General features: G+C 33.6%; 1 protein-coding gene across 3 annotated transcripts in view; it reads right to left on the bottom strand.

Annotated features, from left to right (window-relative positions):
* LOC139529809 (uncharacterized) overlaps positions 1–8714 on the bottom strand; it is a 66246-nt gene extending 57532 nt beyond the window's left edge. For all 3 annotated transcript variants that reach the window (XM_071325724.1, XM_071325725.1, XM_071325726.1), the window contains exon 1: positions 8589–8714. The gene's annotated coding sequence lies outside the window, so the exon portion shown is untranslated. The remainder of the gene's footprint in view (positions 1–8588) is intronic.
* Positions 8715–17583: the final 8869 nt, after the last annotated feature.

The raw sequence follows: 17583 nt of genomic DNA, 5'->3' as shown, positions 1-17583 counted from the left end.
TTGGTTACTGGGAATGGTATACTGACCTCGTAATGTATGTGTTGTATTGTGTCTCAAAAGATAGACTACCTGTTTATTGGTACCTGGGAATGGTATACTGACCTCTAAATGTATGTGTTGTATTGTGTCTCAAAAGATAGACTACCTGTTTATTGGTAACTGGGAATGGTATACTGACCTCTAAATGTATGTGTTGTATTGTGTCTCAAAAGATAGACTACCTGTTTATTGGTAACTGGGAATGGTATACTGACCTCGTAATGTATGTGTTGTATTGTGTCTCAAAAGATAGACTACCTGTTTATTGGTTACTGGGTATGGTATACTGAACTCTTAATGTATGTGTTGTATTGTGTCTCAAAAGATAGACTACCTGTTTATTGGTTACTGGGAATGGTATACTGACCTCTAAATGTATGTGTTGTATTGTGTCTCAAAAGATAGACTACCTGTTTATTGGTAACTGGGAATGGTATACTGACCTCGTAATGTATGTGTTGTATTGTGTCTCAAAAGATAGACTACCTGTTTATTGGTTACTGGGAATGGTATACTGACCTCTTAATGTATGTGTTGTATTGTGTCTCAAAAGATAGACTACCTGTTTATTGGTACCTGGGAATGGTATACTGACCTCGTAATGTATGTGTTGTATTGTGTCTCAAAAGATAGACTACCTGTTTATTGGTTACTGGGTATGGTATACTGAACTCTTAATGTATGTGTTGTATTGTGTCTCAAAAGATAGACTACCTGTTTATTGGTTACTGGGAATGGTATACTGACCTCGTAATGTATGTGTTGTATTGTGTCTCAAAAGATAGATTACCTGTTTATTGGTTACTGGGAATGGTATACTGACCTCTTAATGTATGTGTTGTATTGTGTCTCAAAAGATAGATTACCTGTTTATTGGTTACTGGGAATGGTATACTGACCTCGTAATGTATGTGTTGTATTGTGTCTCAAAAGATAGACTACCTGTTTATTGGTTACTGGGAATGGTATACTGACCTCTTAATGTATGTGTTGTATTGTGTCTCAAAAGATAGACTACCTGTTTATTGGTTACTGGGTATGGTATACTGAACTCTTAATGTATGTGTTGTATTGTGTCTCAAAAGATAGACTACCTGTTTATTGGTTACTGGGTATGGTATACTGAACTCTTAATGTATGTGTTGTATTGTGTCTCAAAAGATAGACTACCTGTTTATTGGTTACTGGGAATGGTATACTGAACTCTTAATGTATGTGTTGTATTGTGTCTCAAAAGATAGACTACCTGTTTATTGGTTACTGGGAATGGTATACTGACCTCTAAATGTATGTGTTGTATTGTGTCTCAAAAGATAGACTACCTGTTTATTGGTAACTGGGAATGGTATACTGAACTCTTAATGTATGTGTTGTATTGTGTCTCAAAAGATAGACTACCTGTTTATTGGTACCTGGGAATGGTATACTGACCTCTTAATGTATGTGTTGTATTGTGTCTCAAAAGATAGACTACCTGTTTATTGGTACCTGGGAATGGTATACTGACCTCTTAATGTATGTGTTGTATTGTGTCTCAAAAGATAGACTACCTGTTTATTGGTACCTGGGAATGGTATACTGACCTCGTAATGTATGTGTTGTATTGTGTTTCAAAAGATAGACTACCTGTTTATTGGTTACTGGGAATGGTATACTGAACTCTTAATGTATGTGTTGTATTGTGTCTCAAAAGATAGACTACCTGTTTATTGGTTACTGGGAATGGTATACTGACCTCTAAATGTATGTGTTGTATTGTGTCTCAAAAGATAGACTACCTGTTTATTGGTTACTGGGTATGGTATACTGAACTCTTAATGTATGTGTTGTATTGTGTCTCAAAAGATAGACTACCTGTTTATTGGTTACTGGGTATGGTATACTGAACTCTTAATGTATGTGTTGTATTGTGTCTCAAAAGATAGACTACCTGTTTATTGGTACCTGGGAATGGTATACTGACCTCTTAATGTATGTGTTGTATTGTGTCTCAAAAGATAGACTACCTGTTTATTGGTACCTGGGAATGGTATACTGAACTCTTAATGTATGTGTTGTATTGTGTCTCAAAAGATAGACTACCTGTTTATTGGTAACTGGGAATGGTATACTGACCTCTAAATGTATGTGTTGTATTGTGTCTCAAAAGATAGACTACCTGTTTATTGGTAACTGGGTATGGTATACTGACCTCTTAATGTATGTGTTGTATTGTGTCTCAAAAGATAGACTACCTGTTTATTGGTTACTGGGAATGGTATACTGACCTCTTAATGTATGTGTTGTATTGTGTCTCAAAAGATAGACTACCTGTTTATTGGTTACTGGGAATGGTATACTGACCTCTAAATGTATGTGTTGTATTGTGTCTCAAAAGATAGACTACCTGTTTATTGGTACCTGGGAATGGTATACTGACCTCTTAATGTATGTGTTGTATTGTGTCTCAAAAGATAGACTACCTGTTTATTGGTTACTGGGAATGGTATACTGACCTCTTAATGTATGTGTTGTATTGTGTCTCAAAAGATAGACTACCTGTTTATTGGTTACTGGGAATGGTATACTGACCTCTAAATGTATGTGTTGTATTGTGTCTCAAAAGATAGACTACCTGTTTATTGGTAACTGGGTATGGTATACTGAACTCTTAATGTATGTGTTGTATTGTGTCTCAAAAGATAGACTACCTGTTTATTGGTACCTGGGAATGGTATACTGACCTCTTAATGTATGTGTTGTATTGTGTCTCAAAAGATAGACTACCTGTTTTCCCTAATACCTGTTTATTGGTACCTGGGAATGGTATACTGACCTCTAAATGTATGTGTTGTATTGTGTCTCAAAAGATAGACTACCTGTTTATTGGTAACTGGGTATGGTATACTGAACTCTTAATGTATGTGTTGTATTGTGTCTCAAAAGATAGACTACCTGTTTATTGGTTACTGGGAATGGTATACTGACCTCTAAATGTATGTGTTGTATTGTGTCTCAAAAGATAGACTACCTGTTTATTGGTACCTGGGAATGGTATACTGACCTCGTAATGTATGTGTTGTATTGTGTCTCAAAAGATAGACTACCTGTTTATTGGTAACTGGGAATGGTATACTGACCTCTAAATGTATGTGTTGTATTGTGTCTCAAAAGATAGACTACCTGTTTATTGGTACCTGGGAATGGTATACTGACCTCTTAGTGTATGTGTTGTATTGTGTCTCAAAAGATAGACTACCTGTTTATTGGTAACTGGGTATGGTATACTGAACTCTTAATGTATGTGTTGTATTGTGTCTCAAAAGATAGACTACCTGTTTATTGGTAACTGGGAATGGTATACTGACCTCTAAATGTATGTGTTGTATTGTGTCTCAAAAGATAGACTACCTGTTTATTGGTACCTGGGAATGGTATACTGACCTCGTAATGTATGTGTTGTATTGTGTCTCAAAAGATAGATTACCTGTTTATTGGTTACTGGGAATGGTATACTGACCTCTAAATGTATGTGTTGTATTGTGTCTCAAAAGATAGACTACCTGTTTATTGGTTACTGGGAATGGTATACTGACCTCGTAATGTATGTGTTGTATTGTGTCTCAAAAGATAGATTACCTGTTTATTGGTACCTGGGAATGGTATACTGACCTCGTAATGTATGTGTTGTATTGTGTCTCAAAAGATAGACTACCTGTTTATTGGTACCTGGGAATGGTATACTGACCTCGTAATGTATGTGTTGTATTGTGTCTCAAAAGATAGATTACCTGTTTATTGGTACCTGGGAATGGTATACTGACCTCGTAATGTATGTGTTGTATTGTGTCTCAAAAGATAGATTACCTGTTTATTGGTACCTGGGAATGGTATACTGACCTCGTAATGTATGTGTTGTATTGTGTCTCAAAAGATAGACTACCTGTTTATTGGTACCTGGGAATGGTATACTGACCTCTAAATGTATGTGTTGTATTGTGTCTCAAAAGATAGACTACCTGTTTATTGGTTACTGGGAATGGTATACTGACCTCTAAATGTATGTGTTGTATTGTGTCTCAAAAGATAGACTACCTGTTTATTGGTTACTGGGAATGGTATACTGACCTCTAAATGTATGTGTTGTATTGTGTCTCAAAAGATAGACTACCTGTTTATTGGTAGCTGGGAATGGTATACTGACCTCTTAATGTATGTGTTGTATTGTGTCTCAAAAGATAGACTACCTGTTTATTGGTACCTGGGAATGGTATACTGACCTCGTAATGTATGTGTTGTATTGTGTCTCAAAAGATAGATTACCTGTTTATTGGTACCTGGGAATGGTATACTGACCTCGTAATGTATGTGTTGTATTGTGTCTCAAAAGATAGATTACCTGTTTATTGGTTACTGGGAATGGTATACTGACCTCTAAATGTATGTGTTGTATTGTGTCTCAAAAGATAGATTACCTGTTTATTGGTTACTGGGAATGGTATACTGACCTCTAAATGTATGTGTTGTATTGTGTCTCAAAAGATAGATTACCTGTTTATTGGTTACTGGGAATGGTATACTGACCTCGTAATGTATGTGTTGTATTGTGTCTCAAAAGATAGACTACCTGTTTATTGGTAACCAGGAATGGTATACTGACCTCTAAATGTATGTGTTGTATTGTGTCTCAAAAGATAGACTACCTGTTTATTGGTAACTGGGAATGGTATACTGACCTCTTAATGTATGTGTTGTATTGTGTCTCAAAAGATAGACTACCTGTTTTCCCTAATACCTGTTTATTGGTTACTGGGAATGGTATACTGACCTATTAATGTATGTGTTGTATTGTGTCTCAAAAGATAGACTACCTGTTTTCCCTAATACCTGTTTATTGGTAACTGGGAATGGTATACTGACCTCGTAATGTATGTGTTGTATTGTGTCTCAAAAGATAGACTACCTGTTTATTGGTTACTGGGAATGGTATACTGACCTATTAATGTATGTGTTGTATTGTGTCTCAAAAGATAGACTACCTGTTTATTGGTACCTGGGAATGGTATACTGACCTCTTAATGTATGTGTTGTATTGTGTCTCAAAAGATAGACTACCTGTTTTCCCTAATACCTGTTTATTGGTTACTGGGAATGGTATACTGACCTATTAATGTATGTGTTGTATTGTGTCTCAAAAGATAGACTACCTGTTTATTGGTAACTGGGAATGGTATACTGACCTCGTAATGTATGTGTTGTATTGTGTCTCAAAAGATAGACTACCTGTTTATTGGTACCTGGGAATGGTATACTGACCTCGTAATGTATGTGTTGTATTGTGTCTCAAAAGATAGACTACCTGTTTATTGGTAACTGGGAATGGTATACTGACCTCGTAATGTATGTGTTGTATTGTGTCTCAAAAGATAGACTACCTGTTTATTGGTACCTGGGAATGGTATACTGACCTCGTAATGTATGTGTTGTATTGTGTCTCAAAAGATAGACTACCTGTTTATTGGTACCTGGGAATGGTATACTGACCTCGTAATGTATGTGTTGTATTGTGTCTCAAAAGATAGACTACCTGTTTATTGGTAACTGGGAATGGTATACTGACCTCTAAATGTATGTGTTGTATTGTGTCTCAAAAGATAGACTACCTGTTTATTGGTACCTGGGAATGGTATACTGACCTCTTAATGTATGTGTTGTATTGTGTCTCAAAAGATAGACTACCTGTTTATTGGTAACTGGGAATGGTATACTGACCTCTAAATGTATGTGTTGTATTGTGTCTCAAAAGATAGATTACCTGTTTATTGGTAACTGGGAATGGTATACTGAACTCTTAATGTATGTGTTGTATTGTGTCTCAAAAGATAGACTACCTGTTTATTGGTAACTGGGTATGGTATACTGACCTCTAAATGTATGTGTTGTATTGTGTCTCAAAAGATAGACTACCTGTTTATTGGTTACTGGGAATGGTATACTGACCTCGTAATGTATGTGTTGTATTGTGTCTCAAAAGATAGATTACCTGTTTATTGGTAACTGGGAATGGTATACTGACCTCTAAATGTATGTGTTGTATTGTGTCTCAAAAGATAGACTACCTGTTTATTGGTAACTGGGAATGGTATACTGACCTCGTAATGTATGTGTTGTATTGTGTCTCAAAAGATAGACTACCTGTTTATTGGTAACTGGGAATGGTATACTGACCTCGTAATGTATGTGTTGTATTGTGTCTCAAAAGATAGACTACCTGTTTATTGGTACCTGGGAATGGTATACTGACCTCTTAATGTATGTGTTGTATTGTGTCTCAAAAGATAGACTACCTGTTTATTGGTAACTGGGAATGGTATACTGACCTCGTAATGTATGTGTTGTATTGTGTCTCAAAAGATAGACTACCTGTTTTCCCTAATACCTGTTTATTGGTAACCAGGAATGGTATACTGACCTCGTAATGTATGTGTTGTATTGTGTCTCAAAAGATAGACTACCTGTTTATTGGTACCTGGGAATGGTATACTGACCTCTTAATGTATGTGTTGTATTGTGTTTCAAAAGATAGACTACCTGTTTATTGGTTACTGGGAATGGTATACTGACCTCGTAATGTATGTGTTGTATTGTGTCTCAAAAGATAGACTACCTGTTTATTGGTTACTGGGAATGGTATACTGACCTCTAAATGTATGTGTTGTATTGTGTCTCAAAAGATAGACTACCTGTTTTCCCTAATACCTGTTTATTGGTACCTGGGAATGGTATACTGACCTCGTAATGTATGTGTTGTATTGTGTCTCAAAAGATAGACTACCTGTTTATTGGTACCTGGGAATGGTATACTGACCTCTTAATGTATGTGTTGTAATGTGTCTCAAAAGATAGACTACCTGTTTTCCCTAATACCTGTTTATTGGTAACCAGGAATGGTATACGGACCTCTTAATGTATGTGTTGTATTGTGTTTCAAAAGATAGACTACCTGTTTATTGGTTACTGGGAATGGTATACTGACCTCTTAATGTATGTGTTGTATTGTGTTTCAAAATATAAACTACCTGTTTATTGGTAACCAGGAATGGTATACTGACCTCGTAATGTATGTGTTGTATTGTGTCTCAAAAGATAGACTACCTGTTTTCCCTAATACCTGTTTTGACTACCTGTTTTCCCTAATACCTGTTCGCCCAGTGTCTACTAAGCCTTATTTTTATTTATTTTTTTACATAGTTTCATTATGTTCATTATTTGAACAGAGTATGTTAAAGGTTGTTGAAAAAAGTGCCAAATATTTGCATTGCTTCAATTTCCTATTAATCAATGTTGATCTGCATAGAATAATATACTGGAATAGTTAGTGTACAGTGTATTCATCTTCAGAATAATATACTGGAATAGTGTACTATGTATTCATCTTCAGAGGTGGATTAAAGGGGGGGCCATTTCTGGGGAAAATTTGGTGGCTTATATAAGGAATCACTGAAGTGTGACCGGAGCAACTCCCCTATAGGCAGTCAGTGGGCCCCCACTTATGAAAATTTCTGGATCCACCACTCATCTTTATAATATTTGTTAAAAAATTTAATAAGTCGAACTAGTCAGTCAATTAATAATTTAATGTATGCATGAATCTGTTTCATGTTTTACAATTGGTACATGATTGTTTTTACTCATTCCAATCTGACTAGTTTGTTGACCGTTATGGAAGGACTGGTTCACAAATGATATTGGATATGTTCCTTATGTCGTAACTACAATCCCCTGCCCTTTCATGAATGTGACCTACAGAATTAGAGTATTTACCAGATTTGTTATAACATAAGCAACATGACGGGTGCCACATGTGGAGCAGGATCTGCTTACCCTTTCGAAGCACCTGAGATCACCCCTAGTTTCTGGTGGGGTTTGTGTTGCTTATTCTTTAGTTTTCTATGTTGTGTCATGTGTTTTATTGTTTGTCTGTTTGTATTCTTTCATTTATAGCCAGGCGTTGTCAGTTTATTTTCGATTTATGAGTTTGACTGTCCCTCTGGTATCTTTCGTCCATCTTTTATCAGGACAAAATGTTATTTTTGTTATTAATCAATTAATAAACAATTATGATTATTACAAAAATCAGAATTATTATAATCAGACACATATACATTGTAATATAATACATGTATTACATTTATATGTCTCTGTATATGAACAATTAATGCTCCAAAACAAGCCATTAGCTTTAGAATTTTTCCATTTACTTTCATCAATTTCGAGAATTTATACCATGTGTAAATATCTGAAATAACTTTATTATTCTTTTTTGTTTCAAAAGTATGCAAAACGAATTAAATGCGAACGGACTCTACGGACGAAACGAACTCGGGGCGAACGGACCGGGGGCGAACATGTAATCAGGGCGAACGACCTGATACCGATACTTAGTACGAGTCCTTAGAAAGTCAAGTTGACAACTGTGTAAATTAAATACCTATGTAGGCCTTGAATATATCAGAATACAAAATAATTTGGAAAAATCAAATGTATTGAAAATAAATAATTTTACTCACACTATAGAAACATTGTAGCAGCAAATTTGGAATGTCAGGTAAGATGGGATCCTTTGCGTAGAGGGAAAGAACTATCGTTTTTTGTTGTTTACTAGATCCACTGTATGCTTCAACACCCACGTCAACACCTAGGCACAGTGCACACGATGTGGAAACTCATAAAATGATAGCACTTTGATGTTTTACTTCTCATCGAATGAAGATTTAATATTTACAACACAATGTAATCGGAAAATCAAAAATCATGAAGCGTAAAAAAAATATTTATTTTGATATTGCCAGAGGACAATTCTTTTTTCGAATTTCGGGTCGGGGATGTCGGGGTTTAAATTTATTTAAATTCGGGACCTCTAGATTTCGTGTTTTTAAGCCCGGGATTTCGGGATCAGGACCCCTAACCCCCCTTCTTGATATTACCATAGACATATATATAATTCCGTCTGATAAAACACAGTGTTATATTAAGGTATATAGGAATATTATTTTTCTGAGACAAGTGCCGGTGGAGGACATCAAAACATTCTACTGTACTGTAGTTTATATCAGAGACATATACAAAATTGTTTTATTTGTCTCTGTTAATATTAATTACTGACATTTAACACACTTTTGAACTTGAATTATATATATTAATGACAAGGAATTGTATAAATTTTAAATGTACAATTCCTTGTTTCATACAACATCATGTACAATAAATTTATTATGTATATAATGTTTCTTCTCTTTATACTTGTTCAGTTCTTTTTTAAGAATATACATTACATTATATATATTATAAATGTCTTGTGATAGGTGTTCCGGAATAATAGGAGGGATTCAAGTCCCATACTATACCGTGTGACCTGTCATGAACTTTGCGGTAGACTAATGAAGGTCAATGAACCTTTCAAGGTTGTCTACAGGTGTGACACATATATCTGCAACCTTGTGTGTTCACAAAGCGTTAACTGTCTCCATTCAACGCAAAAAAATAAATAAATTGTATGATACGGCCGGCACTGGATGGATATATATTATATATATATATGCCACTAAAAAAGTTGTAAAACGGTGTTTTTTTTAATATGATTTCTCTCTCATCCTATTTTTTTTTTAAAGTAATCAAAAGTTGTTTACGTTATTTCCCTTTGGCCAATCATTTTTACTACTAAACAATCCTTTAGAGTAATTGGAATAACATTTTTCACGTTAGAAGCTCTTAATTGTCTGAATACTGATAGTTTTGACACGAAAACTTCTACGGTTTTGAACAGTTTGTTAGAAGTTGTTCGCGATCTTCAGCGATTCGAGAAGTTTGAAAAGCAAATTCTGAAGATAGCTGTTATCCAGTGCACGGCTAACACACTTGCCCATAGAGGATCATAGAGTTGATGATATAGAAAAGAATTTAGAGTATGTGATGAATAGGAGCACTGAAATGGAAGAGAGTGTTGCCAACATGGCTCGCCTAATGCACAAAGTGGTAGATAGGTGCAAAGAAAACATTTCAGACATTCCAATTTTAAAACTGCAGAACTGCAACATAAGGATGATGTTATAGAGCTAAAGTGGCGCTCTATGAAAACCAACCTGATATTTTCTGGAATTCAATTTCTCTCGGAGAGACACTCAATTCGTTTATCAAACAAAAATTAAACATTGAGAAAAAAATCAACTTCGTTACAGTTCACAGATTCGGGAAAAGATGTCGCAGAGGTATCGTCCGATTTGGGCAAAATTATTTCAACAAAGAATAAAGAATTTTAAATTGTATTGAAAAATGGATTCAAATTAAAGGCACACATTTCGGAGTACAAGAACAATTTCCAAAAGAAATAGAAGAAAAACGAAAAATATTATACCCGATGGCAAAACAGGCAAGAAGGGAAAAAAGGAAAGTGCTGTCGGTTAGAGACAAGCTGTATATCGATGGTAATCTGTTCAAACCGAATACTGAAATATCTGGAATCGAAACACTACAATACGCATGTGCCGATAGTAACATACTTCGGCAAGATATGCCACAACGATACTGTAACAAACGATCAACACCAAGTCAATCTGAATCGTCACACCACTAAACTAATATGTGTTGTATATGGCACGCCTGAACCACTTTTATTAATTAATCTTAGATCATTTCAGATGAACTAGGATTATCTCAGATAATCCCGGTTTAACTCAGATAAACTAAGATTATCTCAGCTTAATTATAATTCGAGAAAAATCCTAGTTTATCTCAGAAAATACAGGAAATTCATTATCTGGAGAAAATCCCGGTTTATTTCAAAATAATAAGAAAATTTTGGTTTTCCTGAGCGATTTTCAGATAATCCTTATTTATCTCCAGATAATAATTTTTTCTCAATTTCAGATAATGAATTATCTCATTTCTCGAGAAAATCTAGGTTTATCTCGGTTTCGAAATATACAAAAGAACAATGTAACGAGTGATTTAATTGGACGACAATCGTTTGACAGATTTTATATAAAAAATACCGTCCATTTTTAGAGGAGGGGCGACATTCTACACAGATCTACACACAGCACGCAATTATCATATTAATATTAAACTACTTGTGGTGTGGACATCATTGCATGCCTTTCTTTTATTTGTTATTCCATATGTTTTTGTATCGGCGAAAAGCTCACTAGAGCTTATGTTTGTACTGTTTGTCAATATGCCGAATCAAAATAAAGTTTTACTTGCTTACTTACTTACTTACTTACCGTTATTGACACCTGGGCAAGCAAAATTTCTTGAATCAATTACAAAACAAGTAATATAAAGAAGGGCTGAATATACAATATACATATATACTTTGTACATCAGTGGCGGATCCAGAACTTTTCCTAAGGGTGGCCCCCTGACTGACCTAAAAAGGGGGGGGGGGGGCGCTCCAGTCATGCTTCAGTGATTCCCTATATAATCAACCAAATTTTTCCCACGAGCCCCCCTGGATCCGCCTATGTGTACCATACATAATAAACAAATTTGGTAGCTATTTCTTTTACACAAATTGACTGTTTATTACCGACGGCTAATTTCGACATCGATAATCATTCAATTCTCATATTTTTATTTATTCAGTCGGTCTTATTTTTTTTTAATCGCTACAAAGTTTTGTAAAATATTTAATTTTAACTATTGCGCATTTATCGTCATTTGTCAGTAAACGAAATAGAAATATCATAACACTAGGAAGAAGGCAATTAAGTAATCCAATACTGTAACACAAATAATGATTCAATTATGTAAAAACAATAGTTTCATCATGGTTATTCTTAAGACATAATTTTCTTTTGTTTTCAAAATAATTATATACATAAGAGTTTATGAAGCGGCAGTTATGAATTGTAGGATAAACAATAAATGTACATTGTTGGAAATACTTAGTGTATGTGAACTCGCTAGAAACAGGAGAAAATCGCATCGTTCTGTTTCTAAATCTTGAACCAAAAAGTTTAATTTTTGCAGGTAAATGTAATTAAGGTGACATGATTATAATGATTGTCAAAGTTTTACCTGTTATATTGCTAATAATATACAGATATAGAGATAGACGGATAGATAGATAGATAGTTTATTAACGTCTCACCATTAATATACACAATACAATATTTACAGATATCATAAAACATAAATATATATCAATGCCCCCAATAAATGTTGCCATATATAACAAGAAAAAAGTAATAAAAGTTTTTTTAAGACTGTTCAAAACATACAAATTAATTCATGCACGAAAAAGAAATTTTAAAAGATTTACATTCTTACAGTTTCCGTTTTATCTTTTTCATTAATTTTTCATTATAATAATCACTTAAATGAATCGAAAACTAGCATATTTTAACACAAGACATAATCCGAATCCAGTGATAAGAAACGGTTTCGTTGCTTACAGGAAATAAGCCTTCCACAATAATTAATTCAGAGCTCTTCAAAATTGACGAAGAACATTTAGAAAAGAAAGAAAAGACATTCATTATATGTTCGTCAATTCATGTACAGAGAAAGAAGGGAACTTCATCCAGTTCAACTAAAAAATCAATCTGAATTTCACAAACTACTTGATGATATTGGTGTTTTAACAAAGATATTCAGCATATTTTTTTGTATTAAAATAACTCTACCAAGTTGTAAATCGCTGGTCTTAAGCATGGATAAAGGAGGAAGGAAGTTATGTGATTTATATAAGTAAAATATAAATAAATTCATAAAACTTTGAAAAACAAGACAAGACAATTTATAACAACTTAGGCACACGTTACAAGAATAAAAGTTACAAATCTAATAGGAAATAATCTCCATGTTTGTAAAAAATCTAAAGTTTGATCATATTTCATTTTTTTTTCTCTATTTAGGGTTAATAAATAACTTTTTATTAAAAAAAAAAATCATTCTTCAAGTTTTTAATTTCTAATCTGTCCAGACAGTGGACAATTTCAACAGAAAAATAGTTAATCAAGGAAGCTGATAACTGTCTGTGTGATTGCATTTAAAATAAGACATTTTCAAAATTTCGGTGTTAAAGATATGCAGTCTTTGACCCCATTTTTCTGATATTTTAAAAACTTGAAAACTAACTCAGTGATCTAACACTTTTATTATATTGCCATTCAAATGCAATTATCGTCAAACAAAATAGTTCCAACCACCGGACCCCCCTCCCCCTGAATATTCCACTGAGGCAGATGACAAAACAAAATATTCTGAATCCAACAAACCTTATAGTGTTACAATTTGAAGGAAAACAAATTTGATTGATAGCCTTGAAAAATTCCGAATCGTCAAAGATCTGTTACCCCCCCCCCCAAACCCTCTTTCCCTTTTGAAGTTAATTGATTGCACCCTTCTCGGTATTTCAGATGCAATTCAAGGAGAACTCGAATGGCGTCTCGTGAGGATAACCGGTAATTTTTGGTACAACAAAGGTATAATTTACAATGCACAATACAATTACAAATTACAGGACACAAGCTCTTTTTTGTGACTCTAATAATGGTAATAGTCATGGTAATAAACTAAGAACATATCGCAAAGTTAAAAATAATTTTGAATTAGAAAAATATCTTCTACTGGACCTTAACAAAAGTGTTATTTCTAAAATGGTGAAAATCAGAATTAGTAATAGTAAATTACTAATAGAAGTTGGTAGATATACTAGAACACCTTTAGAACAGAGAATTTGTCCAATTTGTAAGGATGGAATTGAAGATGAGTTCCATTTCCTCATTCAATGTAAAGCGTTAGAACTTAATAGAAATGTACTCTTTTGTAATTTAAGTGATATAGTTCCATCTTTTGTTAATACTAGAACACACCCGTGATATCGCGGGTCTGTGACTGAATTAAAGTATATAACTATGCGCAAGCCTTATTTTAGTATTATATTTTATCTGATAAAGTCATGCCGATTATAAGATATACAGTTTTCTCTGCTTTCAAATCTTTCTGTTTGGAACTTATCAATTATTGATAATATTAATTATTTGGATAACAAAAGGTCCTGGAATGGAGTATTTTTTAATCAACAGCATTGTCCTATGTTAGTTATAAATAAAGTTGAATTCTGTGATTCACTGTTTTATGTCATGCCCGCTAACAAATTGAAAACGGTTCCTATATACACCTTATTTTTAGTCCAGATTTTTAGTATTCGTATTGTTATCATAGAAAGTCTTACTGATTAAAATACTACAATAGGTAACAATTTGACAATGATTGAATTTAGTTGTGATTATGATCCGTGTATATAGCATAATCCTAAATACACCGTTTGGTGGTGCACCTGTAAGATGCGGGACGTACAGATAAGGTAATTGGTAACAGGTGAATATACTATTGGTATCGGTATCGGACTCGACCCGGAACTTCTTAATTATTGGCAATATTAATTACGTGGAAAACAAGAGGGCCTGGAGTGGTGTAATTTTTAATCTACACCTTTGTACTACATTAGTTATATAAAGCTGAATTCTTTGATTCGTCGTTTTTACGTGATGACGGCTGACAAATTGGACCTCGTAATTTTAGTATTATAGATGTGTGAACAAGATAAGTTTAGTTTCATTTTGAAAAGTAATGATACGGACATTAATACTGTAAGTGTAGCTGGAATAAGCTATATGTATGATTTGAACATTCATTTAGAGCAAACATAATGTTGTTAAGAGCTTTTATAGTATTAAAGCTGGTTGTAATAGCTTGACTGATTAATAATATTAAAATTGAGAATGGAAATGGGGAATGTGTCAAAGAGACAACAACCTGACCAAATAAAAAACAACAGCAGAGGGTCACCAACAGGTCTTCAATGTAGCGAGAAATTCCCGTATCGGAGGCGTCCTTCAGCTGGCACCTAAACAAATATATACTAGTCCAGTGATAATGAACGCCATACTAATTTCCAAATTGTACACAAGAAACTAAAATTAAAATAATACAAGACTAACAAAGGTCAGAGGCTCCTGACTTGGGACAGGCCCCCTATACCTCTAACCAATGTAGAAAAGTAAATGCATAACCATACGCACATTAAAATTCAGTTCAAGAGAATTCCGAGTCTGATGTCAGAAGATGTAACCAAAGAAAATAAACAAAATGACAATAATACATAAATAACAACAGACTACTAGCAGTTAACTGACATGCCAGCTCCAGACTTCAATTAAACTGACTGAAAGATTATGATTTCATCATATGAACATCAAGCACAATCCTTCCCGTTAGGGGTTTAGTATCATACCATCATAACATATATGAGAAGAACATAACCCGTGTCATGCCAACAACTGTTTTTAAAATAAATGTGTTTAGTTCCGATGCAAAAACCTTATCAGTGACTCAATATTAACGCCAAAATATACAATCTTTAATGACTTGACAACAGTATCGTAATTATATCCCTTCTTAATAAGTCTATTCAAAGGTTTTGTAAGTTTCTGAGGTGAATACTGACACCTTTGTGCTTTATAAAGAATATTTCCATAAAAAATTGGATGTGAAATACCTGAACGTATTAGAAGTCTGCATGTTGAGCTATATTTACGAATGATGTCTTTATACCGATGATAAAATTTAGTAAATGTTTTGACTAGTTTGTGATATCGAAAACCCTGGTGTAATAACTTTTCAGTAATACATAAATTTCTCTCGTTAAAATCTAAAACATTGTTACATACACGAGCGAATCGTACAAGTTGAGATATATAAACACCGTAAGATGGTGACAAAGGAGCGTCACCATCTAAAAACGGATAATTAACGATAGGAAATGAAAAATCATCCCTTTTATCATAAATTTTAGTATTCAGCTTTCCATTAGTGATATAGATATCAAGATCGAGAAAAGGGCAGTGGTTATTGTTAGTTTTAGCTTTATTTAAAGTAAGTTCAACAGGATAAATTTCATTAATATACATACTGAAGTCGTCATTATTGAGAGCCAAAATATCATCCAAATATCTAAAAGTATTATTAAATTTGTTTATCAGATGTTGTTTCGATGGGTCTTTGCTTATTTTTGTCATAAATTGTAACTCATAACAATACAAAAACAGGTCAGCAATAAGTGGTGCACAGTTAGTCCCCATTGGAATTCCGATAATCTGACGATATACGGAATCCCCAAAGCGAACAAAAATGTTATCTAGTAAAAATTCAAGGGCATATATAGTATCAAAGCATGTCCAATTAACATAGTTTTTTTGTTTATTGCTACTAAAAAATGACCTAAAAGAGTTTGAACATATATATTCACATTCTGATTTTTTGAATGCCCATTTAATTAGGTGTGTGAATTTTTTCTTAATGTGAATGTGAGGCAATGTGGTATACAGGGTAGAAAAATCAAAACTTTGAACAGATTCAAAATCACCAATATAAGCATGCAATTTATCAAGTACTTCCAACGAGTTCTTGACACTCCAAAAGTAATTTATTCCACTATTTTCGAAGGCCTTATTTGAACAATTTATTATCAGGTTTTTAATTGTACCAAGTGTGCTGGTAAGAAGAATAGACAATTTAGTAGTTGAACAATGGCTTGAAGACGAAATAAATCTATATTTGTAAGGGGTTTTGTGTAGCTTCGGAAGCCAATACATAGTTGGGACTTTCATTGTATTTGGCTCTGCTTGTAAAGCGGTGGCTAAAAGTTTATGTTTGTTACAGATTTCGTTTTCTGAAAATGGAGTCAGTTGGAATGTTGGTGAATTGGTGATTTCCTTTTTCAGAACCTCAATGTAAAATTTACGTCAAACAATAATAATATTATTAGCAGCTTTATCTGCCGGGACAAAAACAAATTCCTTGGCTATAGTTCTTTTAGTTTATGTTTGACACGAGAAATAGGTTTATTGTGTTATTGTTAATAGTAAAATGTTCTTTAAAAGGATGAATACGTATATCAACTATCTTCATTACTGAATTAAAAAAAGAGTCCAAAGATTTTTTGTCAGCCTTTTCCCGTTTTATCCATTTCATACAGTAAGTATGGAGTGAGTCGTGGATGATATTACGACACTCATTCCAATTAATAATTGATGGGGGACGATATTTAGGTCCTTTACTGAGGAATGATTTTAACTCTCGGTCTTGAACGATGTTAAGATCTCCTGTTATAACATGGGAAATGGGTCCATAAATATATTCGGAATTACTGCAATTACATGAAGTAGGTGTATTTTCACTGATATTAACATCTTTACACAATTGACTATAATTAAACACAAATTTCCGGGTAGATTTCTTTGTATGAATAACACATGAATAACACCTCCACGCAATGTAAATATAAAATATGTATCTCTTATCCTGATCATTGAGAAAATATGTTTGGTTGTTTTTTGTTTGTTTGTTTGTTAATTTTTGTATTTGTATTTTGTATATGTCGGCTGGTATCATTTCTGTATAGGAATTTACACCAATAAAATTATTATTTATTTATTTATTTAATTACAAGTATGAAATATGTATAACTTAAGAAATGCATTCACAATTTCATTAACA

Source organism: Mytilus edulis, chromosome 7 (genome assembly GCF_963676685.1).
Source record: "Mytilus edulis chromosome 7, xbMytEdul2.2, whole genome shotgun sequence".
NCBI lineage: Eukaryota > Metazoa > Mollusca > Bivalvia > Mytilida > Mytilidae > Mytilus > Mytilus edulis.
This window is presented reverse-complemented; position numbering and strand designations above follow the sequence as displayed.